Below are 9,610 nucleotides of genomic sequence, written 5' to 3'. Positions count from 1 at the left end.
CTAAGAGATTCCATCAATATGTTTACGGGAGACCAGTGACAGTCCAGTCAGATCACAAACCTCTTGAGGTGATCATGCGCAAACCACTCTGCAAAGCACCAGCGAGGCTGCAAGGAATGCTCCTTCAACTGCAGAGGTATGATCTCACTGTTACATATACGCCAGGTAAGCACATGTACATCGCTGATGCCCTCTCCCGAGCCATAACGAACAGTGATAATGACAAAGCTAATGACAATCAATGTGATGAGCAGGTTGTATATGCTTTAGAGGCCACAGCCGCCTTAAGTGAGAACAGGCTCAGCCAGTTGAAAACAGCAGTAGCAGCAGACAAAGTGCTACAAGCGGTGTGTGAAAGAGTCATGAAAGGATGGCCCACAAAAAGTAAAAGTTTGGACAGAGCACTACATAGCTACTGGCCAATGCGGCATAATATCAGCATCCATAAGGACATTGTTATGGTTGGGGAAAAGATAGTGATTCCGCAAAACTTCAGAAACGTGCTCTTAGAAAAGTTGCACCTTGCTCATCAGGGAGTACAATGCACTAAAGCCAAAGCACGCAAAGTGCTGTATTGGCCAGGAATGTCACATGATATACAGGCTATGGTTGAAAAATGTGCACAGTGCCAGCAAATGCAACCAAGACATCAAGTGGAACCACTTGTCCCACATTCGATCCCAGACCTACCATGGATGAAAATTGGAGCGGACATTTTTGACTTAAACGGTCAGCCATATTTGTTGCTAGTGGACTATCTGACCAAATATCCTGAGGTGCTAAACCTTCCTGACAAAACAGCATTTACAGTAATACAAAAGATGAAATCTGTCTTTTCAAGACATGGGATTCCCAAGGAGATAGTGAGTGATCATGTCCCTTTCGCCAGTTACCAGATCAAGGCATTTGCAGCCTCATGGGAAATAAAGCTCACCTTCTCCAGTCCAGGTTATCTCTCCTCCAATGGAATGGCCGAGCGAGCTATAAAAACTGTCAAGCATGCCCTGAAAAAAGCGACACATACTGGCACGGATAAACATCTAGTACTACTGTCCCTGAGAAATACACCTGTCATGGGACTGAACATCTCCCTGCACAGATGTTGATGGAAAGAGTCTTGCGCAGCACACTGCCATGTTCCACTGCTGTGCTCAAACAATCAACCCCACACAACATCTCCAACAAAATAAGAGATCTACAGTCCCACCAGAAACAACGCTTTGATGAACATGCAAGATCACTACCAACATTATCGCCAGGTAACACGGTGCACATGCAGACACAGCGCAGCTGGGAGCCAGCAGTTGTCTTCCATCAGAGGGAGGAACCACGATCCTACACCGTCCAAACCCCAGCTGGAAAGTTGCTCAGGAGGAACAGGAGGCATCTGAGGAAAATTCATCCAAGCTTGTTCAGAGACACATCCACAGATGAACAGTCAGACCTGGAAGAACAATCTCTTACTGAGCAACCGGGAGAACCAAGTGCTCCTCCTTCAGCAAGTTGGAACAATGCACCTGCATTGTTCTGCAACTGCACATGTTGCACACACAGTGGTCGAGCAGTCAGGCGCCCTGCCAGATACAGAGATGCTTGAGTGGACATTTGGTTACTGGTTTGTAAAGCATCTGTTATTAGTCCAACATTTTTCAGTCAAGTCATCTGGACAGTTTCTTTTATTGTGCTGAAACATTTCGCCTTTGATCTAGAATGCTTCATCAGTCAAGGAAACACACAACAAAACTGATTCTTCCCCCAACAGCTTACTCCAAAGTGGAACAAACCAGTTATGTTGGTGATAAGTTGGTCTCTTTGTCACGCCCCCTCCTCCATCTGTTATTAGATTATTTTGAAATGTTTAAAATAATAATAATAATAAAGTAAAAGTATATGAAGTTCATACATAAAAGTTAAAGGTCAGAATGTATTTCTGTTCTGGAAAAAGAGGGATGTGGTGTATTGCACTGACAGCACATGTTGTGATGACTGTGACCACTAGGTGGTGCATTCGTTGTACGGTTGTGGTTGTACATTGAGTTAAGAATAAATCAGAGAAGACTGTTGTTGGGCCTTGAGCACAAAATCTCAGTCTTTCCTCATAAGCTACTCAAATATACATGCAACCCACAGCTGATAGAGCATAAACCTACAACACTTTTCAACAGACGGTTGAGACTTCATACTCCAGCATCCACCCAGAGCGGCTGCAGTCAGCTCCACAGGCAAGGGGCATTTACCTTCGGGACAAATTGAGTTTGCCAGTTGGTCCTTTGCTGACACGCCTACTGAACTGATTGACAGGTGGCTGCAAACCCCCCCCCCAAAAAAAAAAAAAAAAAAACAAGAGCTGGCAGCAATCAGCAGCAGCGGTGTTCTGTGTTTATATGTTGTTAATAAAAAGTTCTAAAAATTAAAAATAACAAGGAGCACTGGTCCTGCAGCCCACACATCAGACCAGCCCACCAGGAAATTTCCAGACTCTCCTGCAGCCACGCCGGGCCTGATTTTAATTCTCTCGTGACAAATTCATAAATTTCTCACAATTTCAGTCATGGCGTCAACGGACGAGGAGGAAGAGATTATTTGCCTCTTGGGGAAAAAACAAAAGAAAAGGCATTAAACCAGATCAGGGATGAAGAAGGGGAATTTAATGCATTGGTGTCGCATACAAAACAGTCTGTCGCCAGGCGGTTTATTGTGCAACACCAAGTACACATATGCGGTCATAAAAATTGATCTTTGCGCGGACATGCCTTGCAGGCATCCATTTTGAGTCTAATCCAGTACATTGGGACCACCACAGACTGAGGTCAGCCTGACTCCATCATAATTCATCTCAATGTTATTCACTACCTGTGCAATAACCTGTCGCACAACCTGTGTAGTTTATGTTAGTTATGTGCAGTATACATCATGTGAATTTCAGCTTATATTACTACCCTGAAATATTTATTCATACAAATTCATCCTACTTGCACCATTATATTCTACCATGTTGTTGTTTACTATTTTTTCTTTAGGGCCTTGTAAATATTGTATTTACTTTTTCACTTTTTGGTACTTTATGTTGTGCCCTTATTGAATGCTTTAGTATTTCTTGTTTGTTTGTTCATTGTTTTAGTGAGTCAAATCAGTTCTTCTCATCTTGAATATTTTATTGTACTGTTAACCTTGTGTTAATCTGCATATGACAAATAAACACAACCTGAATTAAGCATTAAACTTTAATTTAACCATTAAGCATAACAATGCATGACAGAAAATGGAGGGTTTACCTGCAGTTACTTTCGTAGAGTTGAACATGTGGTAGCTACTTTCTGTTTATAACTTGTGATCAGCTGATGGGGTTGGTCCCCGGCTTTTACATGTTTTCCAAACTCCGTTTAGTTTTTGAAAAAGAATAAACTACATCCCACCCTCTAAACTCTCAGGGTAACACGTGTCTGGATTACCTGTTCTCCTCTGACACCGTTTAACCATTTTGTTCTGGTGATTCTTCACAAACCCTCTGACTGTAGCATCCAGGCTGCAGCCTCAGGTAAGGGGCGTTTACCTTCGGGACAAATTGAGGTTACTGATTGGTCAGTTGCTGATACGCCTACTGGATTGATTGACAGGTCGCACAGAGGAGCTGACTTGTGGAAAAAAGAAAAAAAACGAGAGAGATGCAGCCTTGCGGAGGAGGCGGGGCGGTCCAGGAGCAGCGTGTTCTGTGTTTATATATTGTTAATAAAAAGTTCTAAAAAAAAAAAAACAGGAAGTGCCAGCCCTGCAGCCCACAAATCAGACCGGCCCAATTCCTGCATTTGGAGGTGTAGATGTTTGTAATGGTGGGGAGACTGACTCCAACAGACTTCTGTGCAGCCTTCACCACTCTCTGCAAAGCTTTTCTTTCTGCAGCTGTGCAGCCTCCATGCGACACGTTGATGTTGGAGCACAGGATGCTCTCCACTGCACACCTGTAGAAGGAGGTGAGGACTGAGCTTCCCAGAACAGCTCGTCTGAGGAAGTAGAGTCTCTGATGAGCTTTCTTGATCAGGCTGGTGGTGTTGTTGCTCCAGCTGAGGTTGTCATTCAGGTGCACACCCAAGCACTTGTAGCTGGAGACCACTTCCACTGCAGATCCTCTTATGTTCAGGGAGGTGTAGATGTTTTTGTTCCTTCTGAAGTCCACAATCATCTCCTTTGTCTTCTTCACATTGATGTGAAGGTTATTCTCTCTGCACCAGCTCTCCAGGTGTTCCACCTCTTGCCTGTAGCTGGACTCATCATTGTTTGTGATGCATCCCACCACCGCTGTATCATCTGCAAACTTTACAATGTGACAGCCTGGATGGGTAGCTGCACAATCATACGTGAGCAGAGTAAACAGGAGGGGGCTCAGCACACATCCCTGAGGGGAGCCAGTACTGAAGGTTATGGTGAAGGAGGAGAAGTTGTAGATCCTCACTAACTGTGGTCTGTTAAGAAGTCTAGTACCCAGTTGCAAATGTAGGGGCTTAGTCCTAGTGTAAGTAGTTTGTCCATCAGGGTTTGGGGGATCATGGTGTTGAAGGCAGACATGAAATCCACAAAGAGCATATGGACGTAGGAGTCCTTCTGCTCCAGATGGGTGAGAGCAGTGTGGATCACAGAGGCGTCTTCTATTGATACATTTTTACAGTATGCATACTGATGAGGGTCCTTGTTGATGTTGATGGTTGTTTTGATGTGAGTCATGACCAGTTTTCAAAGCATTTAATGACTATCGTGGTGAGGGCCACTGGCCGAGAGTCATTCAGACCAGTCACTGTAGAGCTCTTTGTGACTGGGATGATGGTGGTGGTCTTCAGGCAGGTGGGAACTGTTGCCAGCGTAAGTGAGGAGTTAAAGATGTCTGCCATCACCTCGTAGAGCTGGTCGACACAGTCTTTCAGCACCTTCCCAGGGATGTTGTCTGGACCAGTTGCTTTGTGAGGATTAATCCTCCTGAAGGTACTTCAGTTGAGGTCATGCTGAGAAACTCCTCTTCTGGTGATAAGGTGAGATCATATCTCTCCAGTTTTAGCTTCTTGTCATGAGAATTTAGGTGAAAGTTATGGATGTTTATTAGTAACTATTGTTAAATTAAAAAAGTTCAAGATAAAAACTATTGTTAAACTACATTAATGTGTGTGTGTGTGTGTGTGTGTGTGTTAGAAAGTTGCTTTGCCGCCCAAGAGAGACAGCTCAGAGGAGCTCTCTGAAGAGCACGGAGTCTGTGCACCTGATAAACTCCAAGGCTGTCTCCTCCATGTTCTGTAAGCTGGAAGGCAGAGGTCATCTTGACCTCATGTCCGTCTGATAAGCATTATAAAACGGCACTTCTTTATACTGTCAGTGGACAGACCTTGCCACCGAAGCTTCAATGTAACATCTGTGTAAACCTGTTTTGAATTCTGCACCCTGCAAGTAAACTAGGTTGAAAAGTCTTGTTGTGTCCTCAGAGTGGCTTATTTGAGTAAAGAGATTGATGAAAGGATAATTAGGGCAGCACGGTGGCGCAGTTGGTAGAGCTGCTGCCTCTCAGCAAGCAGGTTACTCTGGTTAAAATCCCGGTCCGGGGGCCTTTCTGGGTGTAGTTTGCATGTTCTTGTCATGAATCACGTCCCATAGATTATATTTTCTGTCACCCTGATCACTCTTTAAAGTTTGCTATAGATCTTTTCTGAGTTTCATTTATTCTGTCCGCTCTGGTAATGTTTTGTGTATGTGAGTTTTAGTTTGTCTTCTTTGCATGCTGGTTGAGGGTGATGTCACGGTTGTTTAGTTTTGTCATCACTGCAGCAGCTGATTGAACTCAACTGGCTGCACCTGTCTCTCTCACCCTTTAAAAGCTGCACTCTTTCTCCTCTTCGGTGCCCGGTAGTTGAAAACAGTTCACTGTAAGTAAATACTTTGTGTTCTTGATCCTGCCTTGTTCCCCCATAGCCTTTCATGTTCCCTTGTCATAGTTTACCTGTCTCCTCATTCCTGTCCTGGTTCCTGTCCTCCCCTCTTGGCTTGACCTCCCAGCTCATGGACCCACGACTCACCTGGACATCGTCTCTCGCTCGACCCTTTTGGATTATTACGTCTTCTGCTTTCGGTTCTGACCTTCGCCTGCACGACAACGCCTCTTGTCTTCTCCTCCGGTACCTCCTGTCTTCTGCTCTCCAGTTTTGGACCCTGGCTTGTATTACCACGTCTCTTCACTCAACGGACTCACCACCCACCTGTCGCTGCAGCCCCTCACCGGACTCGGCCTCTCCTGCAGCAACCTGGATCAGTTTGGACCTAGTCAGTCTCCAGAACCCCCAAGCTCATCTGAGACTGTAAGTGGTCTTCCTCATTCTGACTTTTGCTCTCCATTATCTCCTGCATGACCACTAACTGATCTGTCTCATAGACTCGTTCCTGATCCAGAACCCAAAACCAGAACCGGTCCAATCTGCTATACTTCACATAGAAAATAAATATAATTTAATTTTGACTTTTGTGTGGTGATTTTGGTCCAACTGTTAGGTGGTTTGTTACAGTTCTCTTGGTGCATGTGTGGGTTTTCTCCAGGTACTCCAGTTTCCTCCCACAGACCAAAAACATGTTGGGCTGATTGGTAACTCTAAATGTGAGTGAAAGGTTGTTTGTCTACATGTCCCTGTGATGGACTGGAGACCTACAGTATCTAGGTTGTCCCCTGCCTCTCGCACATTGATGGCTGGACATGGGTACCAGTGACCCTAAAGGAAGAAGCGGGTAAAGATGATGGATGGAAAAGATAATCAATTTATCTGACACTTCTCTCCATTGGCTCCCTGTCAAATTTAGAAAACCGTTCAAAATCTTCTAATGTTCAATACAAAAACAACTGGACTTTATTTGTAACAGAAGACGTTTTGCTCCTCACCTGAGGAGCTTTCTCAATTCAAAGAGCAGAGAGTGAGGGGTTCAGGTTATAAGGCTGAGTGAGATAAGACACGCATACCTGTACATATGTAGATAGGCAATTCACACCTAAACACCTTTAACAGTAGGGGTTTCTTAAGGTCTTTGTTCCTCTAATTCACAGATGAGGCCCCTCTGTTCCCATCAGGTGTGAAAACTGGCTGGGAATCTGTCTTAAAGTTGCATTATATGTTTTTGACAGTGGAAATCTGAGGCCTCCTCCTCTGTTAAGAGACGGTTTTTCTCTTTTTACATAAATTGCTTCCTTCACCCCCCTCTCAAACCATCTGTGTTCTCGGTCCAAAATGTGCACATTTTGGTCCTCAAAAGAGTGTCCCTTATCTGTGAGGGTGAGGTGAACAGCTGAGTGTTGTCCAGAGGAAGTGGCTCTCCTGTGAGCCATGCGTCTGTGAAGAGGCTGTTTAGTTTCTCCAATGTAGAGGTCTGGACAGTCCTCGCTGCACTGGACCACATACACTACACCACTCTGTTTGTGTATGGGTGTTTTGTCCTTAGGGTGGACCAGCCTCTGTCTGAGAGTCCTGCTGGGTTTGAAATGTACTGGGATGATGTGTTTGTTGAAGATCCTTCTGAATTTCTCTGATACTCCAGCAACATAAGGGATGACGATGTTTTTACGTCTGTTGTTCTCCTTTTTCTGTTTATTGGTGTGTTTTGTAGATTTCCTCGCTGACTTGACAAAAGCCCAGTTAGGATATCCACAGGTTTGAAGAGCTTCTTGAACGTGTTTCTGTTCCTTTTCCTTCCCTTCTGTCTTCTTGGGGACGCGTTCGGCCCAATGCTGTAAAGTTCTGATGACAGAGTTTGTGTTCCAGTGGATGGTGGGAGTCAAACAGAAGATACTGGTCTGTGTGGGTTGGTTTTCTATAAACTTCAATGTTGAGGCTGTCCTCTCTTTCCATTTTTCTTTCTTTCTTCTGTTACAAATAAAGTCCAGTTTTTGTATTGAACGTTTTTTTGAATTCATCATGTCCTGGATGTCAGAATCTTTACCAGCATCTTACTTCTAACCTACAAAGCTCTCAACAACCTAGCTCCATCATATTAGAGATCTTATTGTTCTATATTTTCACAACAGAGCAGCTCACTCTCAGACTGCAGGTTTACTTGCAGTTCCTAGAGTTTCCAAAACCAGAATGGGAGGCAGATCTTTCAGTTATCAGGCTCCTCTCTTGTGGAACCAACTTCCAGTTTCTGTCCTTGAGGCTGACACATTGTCCAGTTTTAAGACTGGGCTTAAGACTTTCCTTTTTGATAAATCCTATAGTTAGTCGACTTGTTTTTCTGATCTATTCCTCATCCTATGCTGCTATAACCTTAGACTATTGGAGGACAAATTGCCCTCATTTCATCAAATTAATAATTTGTATTTGTAATTATTCTGTCTTAACACGTGATTTATGTCTGTCATTCCTCTTAGAGAATAACCTGATGGCCTCCATCCTGGTCCTGCCGTTGTGAGTTCGTTCCTCCTTCCTGTCCTTTTGGGCCTGGCCAGTCAAGGTGGATGACCGCTTGTCCTGGGCCTGGTTCTGCCTGTGGACCTGCCATTATGAGTCTGTTTTCTACTTCCTGTTCCTCTCAAACCCAGCTGGTCGAAGCAGATGGCCACTTGTCCTGAACCTGGTTCTGCTGGAGGTTTCTTCCTCATGAGGGAGTTTTTCCTTTCCACTGTTGCATCTGTGCTTGCTTAAGATGGGAGACTGCTATGAAGTGAAAACTCGAAGCAATTTTCGGGCTCCTTAGATAAATATTGTTATTAAATGATTTTTACACATTAATGTTTCTGTTCAGTGCCCAGAGACAACTTCTGTTGTGAATTGGTGCTATATAAATAAACTGAATTAAATTGAAATTAAATTATGTTAAAGAAAAAAGAGCTTCAGTTCAGAGATTCAGAGAGATTTATTTGTCATACACACCACACGTGGTACATGAGGTGGGACGAAACTATGTACACAGGGTCCCAGTTACATCCAACAAAAACAAATTGTAAAGTAAAACAGTAAGATCTGAGTCATGAACTAAGAATATACTACATTCACTAAACTAAGAATACACTAAGCACTACAAGTACAAAAGCAATGTGTCAAAACAACAGCAGCACGAACATGAGTCTGTGTGAGCAGATGAGGATTAATGAACACAGCAACATGAAAAAATCAGCAGCATGAGATCAGCAGCATGGATGGTCAGCAGCACACAACAACCAAGTGACTTTACAGCTATTTTTCAGGGCTGTTTCACAGTGATTTTTCACAGTATTTTTCACAGTGATTATTCTGATTAGAGATTCATGAGTCTAAAAACCTCAGGGTAGAAGCTGTTCCTCAGTCTAGTGGTTCTACACTTAATGCTCCTCAACCTCCTTCCTGAGGGGAGAGTGGCAAAGGGTGTGTGTGCTGGGTGAGTGGGGTCCTTCATGATGCAGGTGGCCCTCGTCCTGCATTTGAAGGTGTAGATGTCTGTGATGGTGGGGAGACTGACTCCAACAGTCTTCTGTGCAGCCTTCACCACTCTCTGCAGAGCTTCTCTTTCTGCAGCTGTGCAGCCTGCAGTAGTTTGTGGGTTAATCTTAAGTCAAGCTAAAAACATAATTTTTCTTTATTTGAATTTGTCTGTGATTTTCTAGCAATTGATTGGCACA

Source organism: Nematolebias whitei, chromosome 1, assembly GCF_014905685.2.
Source record: "Nematolebias whitei isolate Nwh7 chromosome 1, NemWhi1, whole genome shotgun sequence".
Taxonomy (NCBI): domain Eukaryota; kingdom Metazoa; phylum Chordata; class Actinopteri; order Cyprinodontiformes; family Rivulidae; genus Nematolebias; species Nematolebias whitei.
Note: the sequence above shows the minus strand (reverse complement) of the source record.